This window comes from Saimiri boliviensis, chromosome 5, assembly GCF_048565385.1.
Source record: "Saimiri boliviensis isolate mSaiBol1 chromosome 5, mSaiBol1.pri, whole genome shotgun sequence".
Lineage (NCBI taxonomy): Eukaryota > Metazoa > Chordata > Mammalia > Primates > Cebidae > Saimiri > Saimiri boliviensis.
The window spans coordinates 43,114,857-43,132,172 of NC_133453.1; the positions used below are offsets into that span (position 1 = coordinate 43,114,857).

The following is a 17,316-nucleotide window of genomic DNA, read 5'->3' on the forward strand; positions in this document are numbered from 1 at the left end:
TGTTCAGCCCTGCTGATCAGAAAGATCTAGCAAGTCCCAGTCTGCAAGGGAACAAATGCCAGAACACTACAACTCAGCTGTACCTTCTCAAACTGGACAGATGCCTTTTAGCTAAAATGCCTGGCTGCTCTACACAAAGATGTTGAGCCTCTTGAACTTATTACTATAATGCATGGCACAAACTGAAAATACAAACTGGTTTAAGAACTTTTAAATGAATTCATTATCATTAATCTAAACAGGATTTCAGGTAAACTAGGGCTGCTTCTGACATAACAAAAAATCAGCTTCAGCTCCTGTCACATGCTTCTTGAGGCAACATTGGATATGTAATACTAGAGTTGAATGGATCACAGGTCTGATATATATGAAAATTCTCATATAAAATATTTAGTAGCTACCAGACCTCAGAATAACAAATTTGCCTCTTAATACTTTAACACTCATAATCCTTTAATGCATATTCACCTGACATCCAGAAGCCACAATCTTTATGTTTTTGGTCACTAAACAGGTAATTACAGCATTAAAAATGTTCACTGACAAATTATTATCTTCTTAATTAAAGCCAACAATAATGATAATTTTTGTTTGTTTTTCTCTTATTTAATGCATATCAAAAATATAAGTTAGGTACCCTATTATTCTGATATTTTAGATAAGGAAACAGGATTTTAGAAGTTCTGTGAGTTAGCCAAGACCCTATGGCTATTAACTGGTAGAGCAGCTACCCAAACCCTGACGGTATGGCCTCAGAAACCACAGTATGAACCACAAACACTCTATATTGCCTCCATTCTCTTCTACAAAAATGCAAATTAATTATAATGTACATCCTTACATATTAATCTGCAAATTAAATCCTCTATTCCAGCACAACTAGATACAACATATATATAAAAAGTTAAACAAGTTAAAGAGGAGGAGGAGGAGGAGGAGGAGGAGGAGGAGGAGGAGGAGAAGAAGAAGAAGAAAGTAGTCATACTTCTATCCCCAAAAGTATCATTATGAAAATGTTCAACTATACTGCTTGGCTTAATCACAAAATACTGAAAGCAGTATATAGTTTTCTCATGAAAATGACATGTCTGTCATTCTGCCCCACATCTCAAATTTAGAGGTTTTTATCTTCTTTCCAATTGCTCTAAAATACAGAGGGCAATTTTAAGACATAAAAGCACAACTGGAGAATCATCAGTGGTCACATGGAGCCATTCTTAGAGATAACATTTTCATGTAAAACAGAGACCAATTATTCTGTGGAAACACACACACAAAAATTATATCTGAAAAAAAGCCACCAATGAAAGGAAAACAAGTGCAAAACTGTTTTATCATTTTAACTAAATTGCATGTAAACAAAGACCATGAAACTTTAAGCAGCAAAAGTCGTGGCTTATAGAAAATGAGCTTGAATGCAGACAGATTTGCCAAAACCATGTCGGTCTGCAGTTTATTATGCCTGATGTTAAACAGCACCGGTCTCACATTTTACACATCTACCATGTATAATAGCCATTTCAAACTGTTTAATACTGGGATTAGTCTTTATCTTTCAGAGTCATATGCTGAGATATTTATGGATAAAATGATATGACATGCTTCAAAGTATTCCAGATTGGAAAAAGCAGAGAGTGGAAGGAGGAGCAGGTGAAACAAGGGAAACCATGAGTTGAGAACTGCTGAAGCTGGGAGATGGGCACATAGGGCTTGGCTCTAGGATGCTCTTTGTTTCTTATTTATACTCTACTTACTTACGCTTATTTCTGACATGTCCCATAATGAAAAATGTTTTTTTAAGCTAAGAGTTTGTAAACTACATATTATACTTAAATTAATATGGAATTATTAAAATCTGTACAACAAATTAAAATTCAGAGTACTAACACAGCATAAAGGCTTCTGCTAAACAATACACAGTTTATAATCTGCCTCAATTAGTTCAGAGAAAGCCTGAGATTACTGGGTCAAAGTCACAGGTTCCATTTTGTTAAAAAGTAATTTACTTTTCCCCCTCTCAGATTTATAATTCTAATCTCAGCCAGGCATTCCAAAAAAGCATTTAAACCCCTAAAACACAGAATAATATATGATGTTGAATGAGGATAGCAATAACCAAAAAAAAAATCATTATATGTGACAATATTATCAAAAGATTATCAATTCAGTAGGAATTGAGGCTATGGTTCCAACAATCCTTAGAGCTTCACTGATGTGTTCCCTACTCCCTCAAGACGTCTAACTCAAAGCTCACATTTCAGATGTTAATGTTGGTTCTCATGATCATTCTATAACACTAAATTGTGAAGTTCCAGATTTTGCTTCTAATAAACACAAATGGCCCTTGTATGGTGAGATCCAACTTATCATGGAAATGCTTCTTGATTATTTACCAAATGTGTACCAAAAAAAATGTTTCCAGAGCACACTATTTAAAGTACATTAAAATGTTCTGAATTTTTCATTGTAATTAACAACCCAAAGTGATAGTAGTATTTAATTTCATTTTACAACCTGCTTTATAACTATCAGAAAAGCAACTATGTCAGGAAAGTAGTGCTCCTTGATTTTATTAAGAAATATATGAATTTCTACATATGGAAATTTGCTGTATATGTATATGTGTGTGTGTATGTGTGTATATCAAATACATAACAAAAAGAAAAATAAAAATTATTTTATTTACCTATATTCTTCTCTTAGATGCACACATCCTAATTAATATTTTCCTTTCAAAATGGCCCTAGAATGGCACTTTTTACTTTCTCTTACTCGTGAAGTAAAATGGAGATGAAAGGAGGGTGGGAGAGATGTCAATGGATTCCATTTTGAGGGATCACTTTTATTCTTGGCAGAGAGTATGCTCCCTCCAAAGTGGTAACTTACAATAATTTTATCTGGCACTTGTGTTCCTTTTATTAAACATGATTGCTGTGTATTTAATCAGAAGGGAAGTCCACTGGGCCAAAATTTTTAAATTACTTCCCCTTTCTGTAAGAAACAAAAACTAAATCTTTTTATCAAGGGAAGTAGATAAATGTCTTCCAAGTTCAACAAGCCATGGTGTTGTATAGAAAACAAATAAATAGAAAGAGAAAGGGGAGCTAAAACACAGTGAACACCCTTTTTAGTTAGCCTAGATCTGTGGTGCTGCCAGTCATGTGCCATGTCATGAATCCCTTATCCTCACTTGAAAAAGGAGGGACCATGGTTCAGGAGGTGATCCAGGATTATAGTACAAGTCCATCTGACTCCAAAACTTCTCTTCCCATTCCACTAACCTGAGAAACAGAATATATATCATCACTTGGCTGCAGCTTTAAATAGCCTCATGAGTAGGTCTTTGCTTCTTCATAAAAACACTCAGCTCTGGGCAAACACACACAATCCAAGGCCTGCTGATGCTACACAATTCTTAAGACAAGCAGCCACAGTTTAATTCCTATTCTTAACTAATTCATATGCAGGCATAAAATAAACATTTACAAAGGATGATAAGGTAGATGTGTAACTATTGCACTAAAAATTTTAATAATCATGAGCGAGTTATACTGGCAAAGGACTCTTAAGTAAAAAACAATCCAACACCCCTTCCCTCCCCCACCATATACTTATAGTTATTTAAATTTGACTTTCACCAGAAGTGAGCAGAAAAGAGCTGCCTAGCACTCAGAAGCAATCATCACAAAATTCATCAATGGCAGGAAACTATGAGAATGTTCACTCAATGTTTATCAATGCCATTTGCTCCAAATAGAATTACAGTAAGTCTGTGACAGGCACTGCAGGCTGGCTCACTCAACACCTGTTGCCAACTACCTGTCTCTCTTGCCTACCTCTACTTTTAAGGTTAACAAAGCTAAATATTCACTTTCCCTGCCTTTTCATAAGGTGAGAGCAGGCCATGGACAGGGGATAGACAAGAGGACATGAACCAGCTCTCTGGCCAATATGACTTAAATAGAAGCCAACTGGTGGAATTTCTGAGCAGCTTTTTCTTTTCCTGATAAGAGAGACGATGAAGCTGGCACTACCCCCACCCCTTCCTGCACACACACTCCATCACTCTTCTCCCAAAACAAGGGCAGCCGTCTTGCAAGTAGGAGGAGACAAGCCTGAGAATGAAAGTCAATGTATGCAAGAATAGCAGAGCAAAAAGTCAAAGAGCCTGGGTCACTGAACAGCAGAACCAGCACTAGCAACTGCCTACCTCCAGCTTCTAATTATTCAAAAACATTAAATCCCTATTTGTTTAAACCACTTTAAGTCAAGCTTTCTGTTGTCCGAATCTTTTTCTCTAACAGATTCAAATAAACACTGTGGGTCAGGCACAGTGGCTCATGCTTGTAATCCCAGCACTTTGGGAGGCCAAGGAGGGCAGATCACAAGGTCAGGAGTTCAAGACCAGCCTGGCCAACACAATGAAAACCCGTCTCTACTAAAAATACAAAAATTAGCTGGGCGTGGTGGCAGGCACCTGTAATCCCAGCTACTTGGGAGGCTGAGGCAGGAGAATCGCTTGAACCTGGGAGGTGGAGGTTGCAGTGAGCCGAGATCACATCACTACACTCTAGCCTGGGCAACAGACCCAGACTCCATCTCAAAAAACAGTAACAACAACAACTCTGTGGTAAATAGCCACTTAAAGCCCAGCTAACATACAGCATTTAAGTATCTAACTTTCTTCGGGTTTAAATTTGCATGCTGAAATGAAAAACACACTGGACTCTAGATCAGTCATTGATAGTCACTTGCTTTTGACCTTAGTCAAATCATTTTACCTCTTTGAGCCTCACTCTTCACAAATTTGTAAAGCGTTAGATAATGATGCCTGTGCTGCCTATCTCATAGGACTGTTCTGAGGGTCAGATGAAGGACCTGACTTTGAATAAACCCTAATGTGCTATAAGAATGTAAAAGGTGTATACTCCTTGCATGCATTATGCTCCCTGTATATATTTAGTTGCCACCTATCTCACTCCCAAAGCTGACAACAAATATACTACAGCACTGAGTTTACTCAAGAACTCTAGACAAGATACTAATTTTTAAATTATTCTTCCCTAAAGGATATTTATGCTTTCTATCCAACACACAGAATAAATTTTGAACCAAAAAGTGTTCAAATGTGTTGTGAAGGCAAACAAAAAGAGGTTCTCTGAAGTTACAGATATTCTAAGTTCTACTTTATAATTCATCTGATGGTTATATTTGATTAAGAAATTTGATTAAGGAACAACTATACCAAGAAATAAGCAATGGTGGCTTTGTAACTCAATACCGTTAACTAATTTCAAACCTCTTATTCTGTGAAAGTTCCTCCTACTCAATAGTGTTTTTCAGTTTGTTGAGAACACTTAAGACCTAACTAGAAAACTGACTCTGAATTACATATATATTGATTGACTCTGCATTGAAGCTTTCATATAGTAAATCGTGAGTAAACAGGATGTTATTTGCACAGAGAAAGGGGTCAACGTAAGTAGAACTTTGCTAAGGATATTATCATAACAGATCGTAAAGTGGGCTTCCTGAAGTCCTAAGATCATAAGTACATTCACATGTAAAGAATAAAGTAGAAATTCTCATTTAATCAAAAATCCTCTTTTGGCACATCTTGTCTGTGTAGTGCACAGATCAGGGCCTCAACATCACCTAGGAGCTTGTTAGAAAGGCCAGATCTCACATCCTAAACCTGACCTATCAAATAGGAATTTGTATTTTCACAAGATTCCAGGTAATTCATAAGCACATTCAAGTTTGAGAAGCACTGATCCCTGCCCAGCCAGCATTTAGTTTTGATTTATTGTTGATAAAAATAACTAGCAAACCAAGGATTTATTACCTCTACACAAGAAGCTGGGAAAACATTTCCATAATATTCTCCATGTCAGATTAGCTTATCTCAAACACAGTTCTAATCGTGACATTCAAAACCTTCAGTGACTTCCTTTCACCTATCAAAAAAAAAAAAAAATCTAAAGTCCTCAGTATGACAGTCAAGCTCCTTATCTGGCAGCAATCCCCTTTCCAATTTCACCTTAGTCCCCTCACATGCCCAATGCTATTTCTCAACATGTCAAGAGCAGATCACCTGCAACAACAGGACTACCTGAGGCCCCACACTTGACCTTCTGAATCATGCTCTCTGGGAGACAGAACTGGGATGGAGCAATCTTAATCACTCTCCCAGGTGATTTGTGGAAAACAGCTGCTCATGCTTTAAGACTGTCTAATCCATGGTCAAGTTTCTCAATGTAATGGCACACAAGGGGTCACTCCATCCTCAGTGTCAGCATGGGCCTATATGTGGCTCTGTTGTTGTCCCTCACACAGTATTGCAATTACATGTTTCCATGCTTGTTTCCTCTTTAAGTATCTAAATGTAAGAGATGTATAATATGTATCTCTGTATCTCCAACATCTAGCACATCCTTGACAGATAGATGTTTAATATTTGCTGATTTACTGCAGCATTACTTACACTAAGTAAAAAAATCAAAATTTAAGCAACCTAAAACTCTATTATTTGGAAGCTACCTAAAAATGACATTGATTATTGGAAGGATAGCCAGGATACATATAGTAAAAATATAAAAAAGCAATTCGCAACGTAAGTCTATAATGATCCTGGAGAATATACACCAAAATGTTAACAGTGGTTATCTCTGGGTGGGAGGTTTATGAGTAACATTTATTTCTTTATTTCTTAATTTGAATTTTTTATAATTAGTATGTATATCTTTTTTACATTTTAAAGCTGTTCTCATTTTAAATGCTTAGGGAATAATTGCTGTTACAGTAAATTATGGCTTTACTTATTCTCTTTCCAAGGATAGGGATTTCCAAAGGTTGGCAGTGATCCAAAGGTTGGTGTTGTTGCTAAGAGGGAGAAGGAGAAAGTAGGAAATGGGTTGTCCTTAGCAACTGGCTCGCACAACTGTTCCTCCTATTGTCTGGGATTCAGAAAAATACTTAAACAGCCTTAGATATCTTCTCTTATAACACTTTTCTAATAAGAACTGTGGCTTCCAGTGGAAATGATATAGCTCAATTTTGACAATACCAATTAGTCATAAAGCATAAAGACACTATCGGTTGTCAACTGTTTCAATTGTGAAAATCAGATTCCAACCTCATTTCACCTTCCCTGTTGGCCTTCTGTCGCCTTTCAGAGTGTTCCCTGAATTTGTTCAAGGAACAAATTTGTTCAAGGAACAAATTCAGTGCAAGATGAATTTGTTTTATTCTATTTAGCATGATACCAATGCTGCATATGCAAGCTGTCAATGACTTTCTGTTAGTATCACCAAACTGGGGCATTGCTTCTGCTATGAGAAGGATGAATGGGGAGGTGGAGGGATATCTCCAGCCGTTTTTCTTATACTATACAAGAAACCTACAAGCAACTTTCATTTCAATTAATATTGGACATGAACTCAAGGTAGTCTGGAGAAAAATAAATTAAAATTAAAATCACACCAACCCCAGGAAGAACATGTCAATTTATTGGTATTTATTTCCTTAATTTTAACATTTAGCCGAAAACAGAAACAAAACTAAGATTTGCAAGGAAAAAAAATGGAAACAAAATTTGTTAGTCATTATAGGATTTTATTACAGTTTAAATCAACTTTAAATGCCTTAAATGCATATTATGCTTGCATATCAACAGAAACTGTGTGTTGTTATAGCTTAAAAACTTGAACATATTTGCTTCCTGGGTTCTTCTAAAATGTCCTTACTCTATGAAAACCAGAAGTAAATTTTTAAAAAATCTCTAAAAGGTTTAACAGAATATTAAAACTCAGTGTAAGCAGAAGTATAGGAATAGTTTTTAAAGCCTATTTTTTTGTTAAAGCAGCTCAAAATCATATCTCCAAAAGAGCAAAATTTGAGATAACTTATTACCCACTAGGCTCAAAAACCATGGCTGATCATTTAACAAATTTAAGGAGTATAGCTGGTGTCATAAACCCTGAACATGTAGCAGACATGCAACCTATGCATCCAAAATGAATAGGACGGTAAAAGGGGCCCTATGCCAGGAGACAGGAGACAGAAGATTTCTTCCCTTTTGTTCTGCAATGGCCACATGACTTGCTAGTCACTTTGCTTCTCGGAATTTCTCACTTCCTCATCTGTAAACAAAAGCCCTGAGGCTAGATGATGTCTAGGTTGTTTCCAGATCAAAAATTTTTTAAGCTCTAATTCTACACATTCTTTCTACACATACACAAAACTGAAAACATCCTATCTTTATAGTCTAAAAAAACTGCAAATGAAAAGAACTGCATTTTAGCAAATTTTTCCACTGACATTTTAAAAAAGGAAATAAGATATAGCCTTACTATTTTAATATAATTAATTGACTTTTCAATACTAGTATCATATCATCCTTTATTACTCATTAGCATTTAATAACCATATCTTTTATTTCTAGTTCCAATATTAGAAAGAAATTTGTCTTCCTCAATTACGGAATCAGCAGGAATCATGAGATAGGCTAGCAGCAGAAAAACATCTGAGATATAAAATTTAGTTTTGTCTTTCAAAAGATAATTGAAGACAGAAATTTCAGCTTCCCAAAGTATTGCACTCCAATATGAAAGACAGTTCAGTTATCAAATCAGTAATAAAAACTAATATTCATATAGTCTTATTTATAGAGCACTTTAACACACATTATGTCACTAAATCTTTATAACTCTATGAGGAAGTATTGCCATTATCCCCACTCTGCACTTGAGGAAACTGAGATCCCCTGACATTAAGTGGTTGTCCAAGATCATAAAGCTAGAAAGCACCAGCCCCATGACTCAACCTCTGACCTTTTCTCTCAATTTCTTGCTCTCTCTCCATGCTGTTCTGCCAGTTCATAAACCCTTAATGTTTCTGATTAAGCCCACTTTCACATAATTTAATGTAGACAGTTGCTCATAAACACCATAAACAATTAACTGGGAACAAATATTTGAAACACATGTAAACAGAAAGGGTTATTTACCTATCTTTAACATATGAGGAATCTTTACAAATTAAAAAAAAGAAAAAGACCAACAACTCAATGAAGTTAGATAAAAAATACAACCAGAGAGTTTACAAAGGAATTTATTGTTAATAGCTTTGAAACACTTGGGGGAAAAAAATAAAATGCTCAATCTCAATTAAATAACTGCAAGTAAAAATAAGCTTTTGTAGCCCAGGCTGGAGTACAATGGCACAATCACAGCTCACTGTAGCTTCAACCTTCCAGTCTCAAATGATCCTCCTACTTCAGCCTCCCAGGTACCTGAGACACAGCCACACACCACCGCACTTAGTTTTTGGTAGAGACAGGGTCTCATTATGTTGCCCAGGCTGGTCTCGAACTCCTGGACTCAAGTGATTCTCAGCCTCCCAAAGTGCTGGGATTACAGGCATTAGCCACTGAGCCAAGCCTCTCCCCTACCTTATTAACAAAACTTTTTAAATTTTTCATGTGCTAGTACACAGAGTGCGAAATAATAGACACTGGAGACTCGAAGTGATAGGAGAGAATGACGGATGAAAAATTACTTAATGGGTACAATGTACATTATACGGGTTATGGCCAGACTAAAAGCCCAGATTTCACCGCACCCCAATATATCCATGTAAAATAATTGTGCTTGTACCTCTTAAATTTATACAAAAAAGCAATGTTTTAAAATAAAATTAAAATTTTTCATATACTGAATTGACTGCGGTGTAGGAAAAAGTTACTCTCATATACCATCAGTGGAGAATCCATGGTCAAAAATTTTTTGAGGGCAATTTTACAGTATTTAGCAGAACTAAACATATACAACCTTACCACACAGCAATTCCTCTCCTTGAAATTTGTTATTTATTTTATTTATGTGGGCAAAGAAAAAAATGATCATCATGTAAAAGATGTTCCTAAGAGCATCAGCTATTACAGCAAAATACTGAAGACAACTCAAATGTCCCCCCATCAGAAGTAACTGAATTTTGGGTACTTCATACAATAAAACACTACACTCGAATGTAAAACCGTATACTTTTTATAAAAAGCAAAATATATTATAGTTTATCCTTCATTTGCCTATGAAAAATATACATGAAGATCACACCCAGAGATCTGAGATGGTATGTGCTTATTAAAATATGTCTGGAAAGATCCCAAGAAATTCCCCTTTAGAGAATGGAACTAAGGATGCAGGACTCTGGGGAATTACATTTAAGGTATTTTTAAATGTAATATTGTTTGAAGTCTTTAATTTATTTATTTATTTATTTTTTTGAGACAGAGTCTTGCTCCAACACCAGGCTGCAGTGCAGTCGCGAGATCGTGGCTCACTGCAACCTCCACCTCCCAGGTTCAAGCAATTCTCCTGCCTCAGCCTCCCGAGTAGCTGGGACTACAGGTACATGCCACCACACCCAGCTAAATTTTTTGTATTTTTAGTAGACACAGTGTTTCACTATGTTGACCAGGATGGTCTCGATCTCTTGACCTTGTGATCTGCCCACCTTGGCCTTCCAAAGTGCTGGGATTACAGGTGTGAGCACCATGCCCTGCTCAAGTGTTTAATTCTTTGCATGCCTATACTCAACTTGGTTGATGTGAAGAGTCAATTAGACAAGCTAATGTATGTTAAAGCATTTTGCAACTGAAGAGAACATACAAACCTAAAGCTTCCTGGATATTGCTTTATCACTAGCCTTTCAGGAAGACTTTTTATTGATTTAGCACCTACTGCCCTGAGCTATACCCAGTAAGCATAATTCCTCAAAAAATACTTCATGATGGATTGAAGAACTCTCTATCAAAATGCAAATATTCACCCAAGAGCTAACACCTTTAAATAGTACTTTTCAAATTTCATCAAATAGCCCCTAGTGTCAAAGACACTGAGCTCGTTCCCCCAGGGACCTAGAAAGTATACCAAAAGGCCCTCACATTTTTAACATGTCCATACTCTTTCTGATAAATTTTTTTTCACAAACCTTTGAATAAACTGACAATCGAGGAAGTGGCACTAGGTTTATTCTGAGACCTTACCCCCAGGAACTAGATGCACCCATTTGAAGAATTTTACTTTTTTTTTTTTTTTTTCCTTTATTTGAGACTGAGTCTTACTCTGTCACCCAGGCTGGAGTGCAGTGGTGCAAGCTCAACTCACTGCAATCTCTACCTCCCCAGTTCAAGCAATTCTCCTGTCTCACCCTCCTGAATAGCTAGGACTACAGGCACACACCATCACACCCGGCTAATTTTTGTAATTTTTCTTAGAGATGATGTTTCACTATGTTGGCCAGGTTGGTCTTGAGCTCCTGACCTCAAGTGATCCGCCTGCCTCGGCCTTCCAATGTATTGAAATTAAAGGTGTGAGCTGCTGCATCTAGCCAGAAATTTTATTTTAAAGGATATTTGTTGGCATCTTAGCAGAGGACACTTTAAATATGGGGTGAAAGATATGGAGAAAAATGGAAGTTAAACAGAACTTGAATCAGATACTCTGTGATTTAATCTTCAAAATCACCATTATTTCAACAAGTTACTGAACTCCTACGATGGCCATAGTCTCTTTCCCTTATGAAGCTATAGTTTTTAGTTCTAATTGATACTGTATAGGTGCCCTCCAAAGAGGTTTTAGCCAATGCATTCATTCCCCACTGATGATGCAGAATACGTCTTTTTCCACACTGCAGTCAATTCATCACATGGCCAAATGTTTTGTGTAGTTAGAGGAGCAGAGCAGAAGCACATGTCAAGCCCTGAATCAAATATAATTAAATAGTAAGACAAAGGAGGTCTTGGCCATGAAGTGAGAAAGATGGCTAGAGAAGATCTATCTGAGGGAAAAATGTCTGAGCTGAAACCTAAACTGTAGGAAGGTATGATGGTTAACTTTTGTGTCAACTTGATGGGACCATGCATGGGGTGTCAAGATTAAACATTGTTTCTGGGCATGTTTGTGAAGGTTTCCAGATGAGATTAGCATTGGAATCAACGGACTCAATAAAGCATATTGCCCTCCCCACTGTGGGCAGCAGCCCATTTATTTTGGAATAAAACATGGAAGAAAGAAGAATTTGTTCCCATTTCCCTGTTTCTTGTTTCACTGCTTGAGCTGGGAAATCTCACCTCATCTTCTCTTGCCTTTGGACTGGGAATCACACCATCAGCTCCTCTGGCTCTCAGCCTTCAGACTCAAACTGAATTACACCATCAGCTGACTTGGGTCTCCAGCTTGTAGATGGCACATTGTGGCCTCCATATTTGCATAAGCTAATTCTCCATAATAAGATCTCTTTTAAAATATTTTTAAAAATTGATTCTGTTTCTGTGGAGAATCCTGACTAATATAGAATGGGTTATAGTCATACAAAAATGAGGAAGAATATTCCAGAGCATAAGTCTGAGGTAGTAGATACTTAGTACATTCACGGGACAGGAAGCTAGCCACTATGGATGGAGCATGAGAACCTGGGGACAAGGGGTAGATGTTGAGTTTACAGAGGCAGGAGCCTCACCACATCGGGACTTACAAGCCAAATAAGGTGACATTTATTTTTATTGCAATGGGAAGCTGTTGGAGGGCTTTAAGCAAGAGAACAATACCATCTCAATTATTTTTTGAGGAAATCATTCTGTTTGCTATGCAAGCAATGATCTATGGAAATCAACACAAGAAGCAGGGAGTCAATCAGGAGGCAACTGAAAGAATCCAGATGAGAGCTGATGGTAATTGGAATTGTGGGTTTAGCAAGGGCAATAGAAGGTTTCCCTTTCAGGATGTATTTTAGAACTGTGGGATTGCTGCTAATTTGGATATGGAGAATGAGGGGAAAAAAGGATTGTTGAATGAATCTCAAATTTTCAGAGTGAGCTATCTGGTGGATAGTGATAGAATTTGCTAAGATAAGGAGGCGGGCCATGAAGAGTTTTGTTAAGAATATCCCATGGCTGAGATTCCTGGTTGACACCCAAAATCACTTTCCACTTCTTCCTTAGTAACCAATCCCCATTTTTCTTCCAGCTAAAAGACCACCTCTCCCAGCCTCCTTCTGTTGCTAACTGAGGTTTTGTTGCTAAGTTCTAGCCAATAAGAAACAAAATGGAAGTATTGTACAAGACTTCTAGGACAACTAAAAGAGAGAGAACTCAGCTGGAAGCTAGTTGCACCATCTTCCTTCCTATTGTCTGATATGAGGAAGATGGCTTGGAGCTCCAACATCCACTTTGAGTACAGAACTCATGTGCTGAGAATGTCAGATTAAGGAGTTTAAATGGAGCCTAAGTTGCTGGTCATTTCAGAGAACAGATGTACCGGTGCTATATTATCTCTGGATTTTTTTTTTTTTTTTTTTTTTTGAGATGGAGTCTCACTCTGTCACCCAGGCTGGGGTGCAATGGCACGATCTCAGCTCACTGCAACCTCCACCTCCTGGGTTCAAACGATTCTCCTGCTCAGCCTCCCGAGTAGCTGGGATTACAGGCACCTGTGACCATGCCGGCTAATTTTTGTATTTTCAGTAGAGACAGGGTTTCACCATGTTGGCATGGTGAAACCATGGTCTCAATCTCTTGACCTCATGATCCACCCACCTCGGCCTCCCAAAGTGCTGGGATTACAGGCATGAGTCTTGCCCGGTCTTCTCTGGACTTCTTATAAGTGTAATAAATTATTGTGTGTTTACAGTTATTTTGAGTTTTCCGACTCATGCAGACAAACTAAGTCCTAACTGATACAAAGATTTAAAGATAGATTGATATAGCTATTAAATATCTCAGTTAGGTAGAATCCTCGTTTTAAACATGAAAAAAAAAAAGTGTCAGAGAAGTTACTTACCAAAGTAAAACAACTTAGGATAGAGACAAGATTTGAACTAATAGCAGTCTCACTCCAAAGTTCATGTTTTGTTTTCATATGATACCATCCTGTACCTAAAACAAAAAGGAGAAAAAAAGGCACCAGAGACAAATGTTCCCAGTACTTAAATCATATCTAGGACCAGTTCTGCATATGATAACAAAAATAGCCCTACTCAACTTGATATAAGGAAGAATGATCTCTTATCTAAAAGTGCTACTATTTATATCATGTGAGTATCACTTGCTTTACCCTTTTCTAAAGGCAATACTTTTTTTACTATATTCACTTATCAATTCAGCCCTAGGTTTATTTCCATTGTATTAAAATGCTACTTATACTTATAGTTGCTCTTGCAACTAAGTATATGCTGAACTTCATTCTGAAGTCCTCGTTATACTACTTTGGCAAATATAACACATACTCCGACCCTGAGTCAGGACCTTCTCTTATATGACCCATTAATTATGCACCCTGTAAGAAAATAATGATAAGTTTTCCACAGTTCCCAACACTGATGTATCCAACTAGTACTTTATTGTAACAATCATTTCACAGTTCATTGATATTATTATCCCATGGGGCAGAGAAACAAATACTTTGTGCAGTTAAAAATCTTTTATGTCTAAAACTTCTTCCTCAATCTATCAGATCTATCTCCTACAAAACAGAGAAAATCTGATTAGTAAGGCCAGTCTTATTTTTTATATGATCAGGATGACAACAGGTTTAAACTTCAGGTGTTCCTAAGTAATCAAAAGGAAAATTTTTTTCCTTTTACTTTTCCATTTAAATATAATTACATACTGTGAAGTACATAGATCATAAATGAACAGCTTGATAAAATTTTACAAAATGAGCACACCTGTGAAGCCACCACCCAACTTAAGATATAGAACACCTGCAGTATCTAGAATCCTCTCTCAAGCCCTGTCCAGTCATCACCTACTCCCCCATAACGTTAACCACTCTCCTGACTTCTGATTCCACAGATTTATTTTGCCTATTTTTGAACCTGATATAAATGGCATAGTGCAACATATAATCTCTTAAACTTAATATTATGTCTGTAAAATATAGCCATATTGTTGCAGGTAGCCATAGTTTATGCTTTTTAATAGCATTCCACTTATCCATTCTGTTGTTAAAGGATGTTTAGATTAGTGAAGTTTTGTATTTGCTATACATAGTAGGTATACATATAGTATATATTTGCAGTTTTGTATTTACTATATATAATGCTGCTTTTAACATTCTTACCCAATACTTTTAGTGCATAAAGGAAAGTTTTTCACTTAGAATTTTTAATTCTTGTTTTTATTTTATTTGTGGTATATAGACTATATTGTCTATACATTTGGGAGTAATACATCCAGAGTAAGCATGCATATTTTGGCTAAAATATATTATGCCTAATTCAATGCTCAGCAAAACTCCCTTGAGTGCTTTAGCACTGTTAGGGAAATAATGAAAAAAAAAAGAAGGATATGACACTACTGTGAAGGATAAAGTTTAGAAAACAGGTAATAGAAAATGTAAAATAAAGAGAAGTATCAAGTGTCAAGTCCTTACCATAAATTTTTAAATTCCCATTAAGTTAGATGACCGCAGTTTGGCCTTCAGGTTGTGCTATCTCCTATTAGTATCTCCTAATACTAATGTATTTCCTTAAGATGCTCCCATAGGGTTGTATGTCTTTTTTTTTTTTTTTTTTTTTTTTTTTTTTGCTTATCTTTGGCTTGTACCTTAACATCCTGAAACATGCTGGGGCTCCCTAGTGATACAGTGATTATATGTAATAGATAAAGTCACCCTTAATATTCCATACCACATTAGGATTCCCAGTAACTGGAAGCCTTGGCTCCCCCTCCTCCACTACCCTGAGAAATGAAATGTTAACCATTTTTTTCAATTGGGTGAGGGTTCAGGTGCCTCATCTCTTACCTTTCCCAACCCACTCTCATTCATTTATTCAAAATCTATCTTCTTGTTAACTAATGTATATAAGGTTCTGTGTTACGTGCCTGAGAGGTAAGAAAATATATAAGTATAAAATATTTACAGATTAAATAACAAGTATCTAAAATTTGCTTCCAGATAATAAGGAAAATAAAAGGATGGAACGGAATGGGACAGAATTGGCCATGAGTTGATGGATTGATTGTTCGAGCTGGATGATGAATCCTTGAGGGTTCATATTATTGATCTATCTGCTTTCATGTGTGTTCAAAGTTATCTATAATAAAATTTTTTTAAACACACAAAAAAATGCATAAGACAGCCTCTGACCTCCAAGAACACACAGACTAATAAAAGTGCTAAAATATGCATTCAAAGGGCATAGTGAAGTTTAAAGGGGTCATAACAGTTATGAATCCCAATGTTAGCATGAAAGGAGTAACTCTGAGGCCTAGAGGTTAAGTGAGTCGCCAAGGTCACATGGGTGGTAGCAGAGGTGATACTGAAAACTAGCTCACTTACACACACACACACACACACACACACACACACACATACACACACACACACGAGGCACTGTTCCTTCTTCCAGACAGACTGCTCCAATACAGAGCAGTATATGGCAAAAACCATGAAGCTAGTCCAAACTAGATGCATAAGATTTCAAAACAACACCTGGGCCTGAAAACTATGGGCTCTTTCACAAACTGTGTTCTGCTCACAAACCTAAGAGGGCTGTTCCCCTATAACAGATGAAAATCTCATTAGTGAAGCAAGAATTTTACATTTATTTGCATGATGGTTTGGTTAACTGCTGTTTCTCCCAAAGTTGCACACTTGCGTCGCAGGGTGCTGAGATCATCACATATTGGCAACAAAAACATTAGCAGCTGTAGCAGCTGATTACACCTGCCTTCACTTGTTAGTTAGATAAGAAAAGTGAGCATATACTACATGCCAAGAACTGGGTTAGGAGTTGGAAATACTGCAGAGATAACCACAGTGCCTGCCCTCAGAGAGCTCATGGGCTGGCCGAGAATTTTTAAACAATTCTGAAGGAGAACCACAGAGTCCCCTAGCAACCTAAATTCCCTACAACTCTAAGTTCAGACTGACTAACCTGTAAAAGGTACATTTCTGCATATTTAGACATTTTCAGGTAGACATAATTTTAAAGCAATAAAAGAGCATAAATTACGATTCTATGCTAACCAGCAAATTGTCAGACACTAATAAAGGAAAGGAAACTACCTAAAAGAAGACAAAAACTGTCAGGCATTGGTAAATGTTTGCTTTTGACCATGATACCTTTATTCTGAACATCTTTCCAGGTGATTCTTCCCATAATGGAGCTATATAAAGAACTTTCCATGAGATTTCATCTCTTTAAAAAAAAAAAAGAAACTATAAATATTCCACTTTTCTTCTATACATAATGTTATTCATTCTAAACTCTTGATGTGCTAGATAAAATCCTAACCAAGCATATTCTCAC

General features: G+C 36.7%; 1 protein-coding gene across 5 annotated transcripts in view; it reads right to left on the reverse strand.

Moving 5' to 3' along the window:
* PLCL1 (phospholipase C like 1 (inactive)) overlaps positions 1-17,316 on the reverse strand; it is a 364,459-nt gene that overhangs the window by 255,365 nt on the left and 91,778 nt on the right. The gene's annotated exons all lie outside the window — the stretch shown is intronic.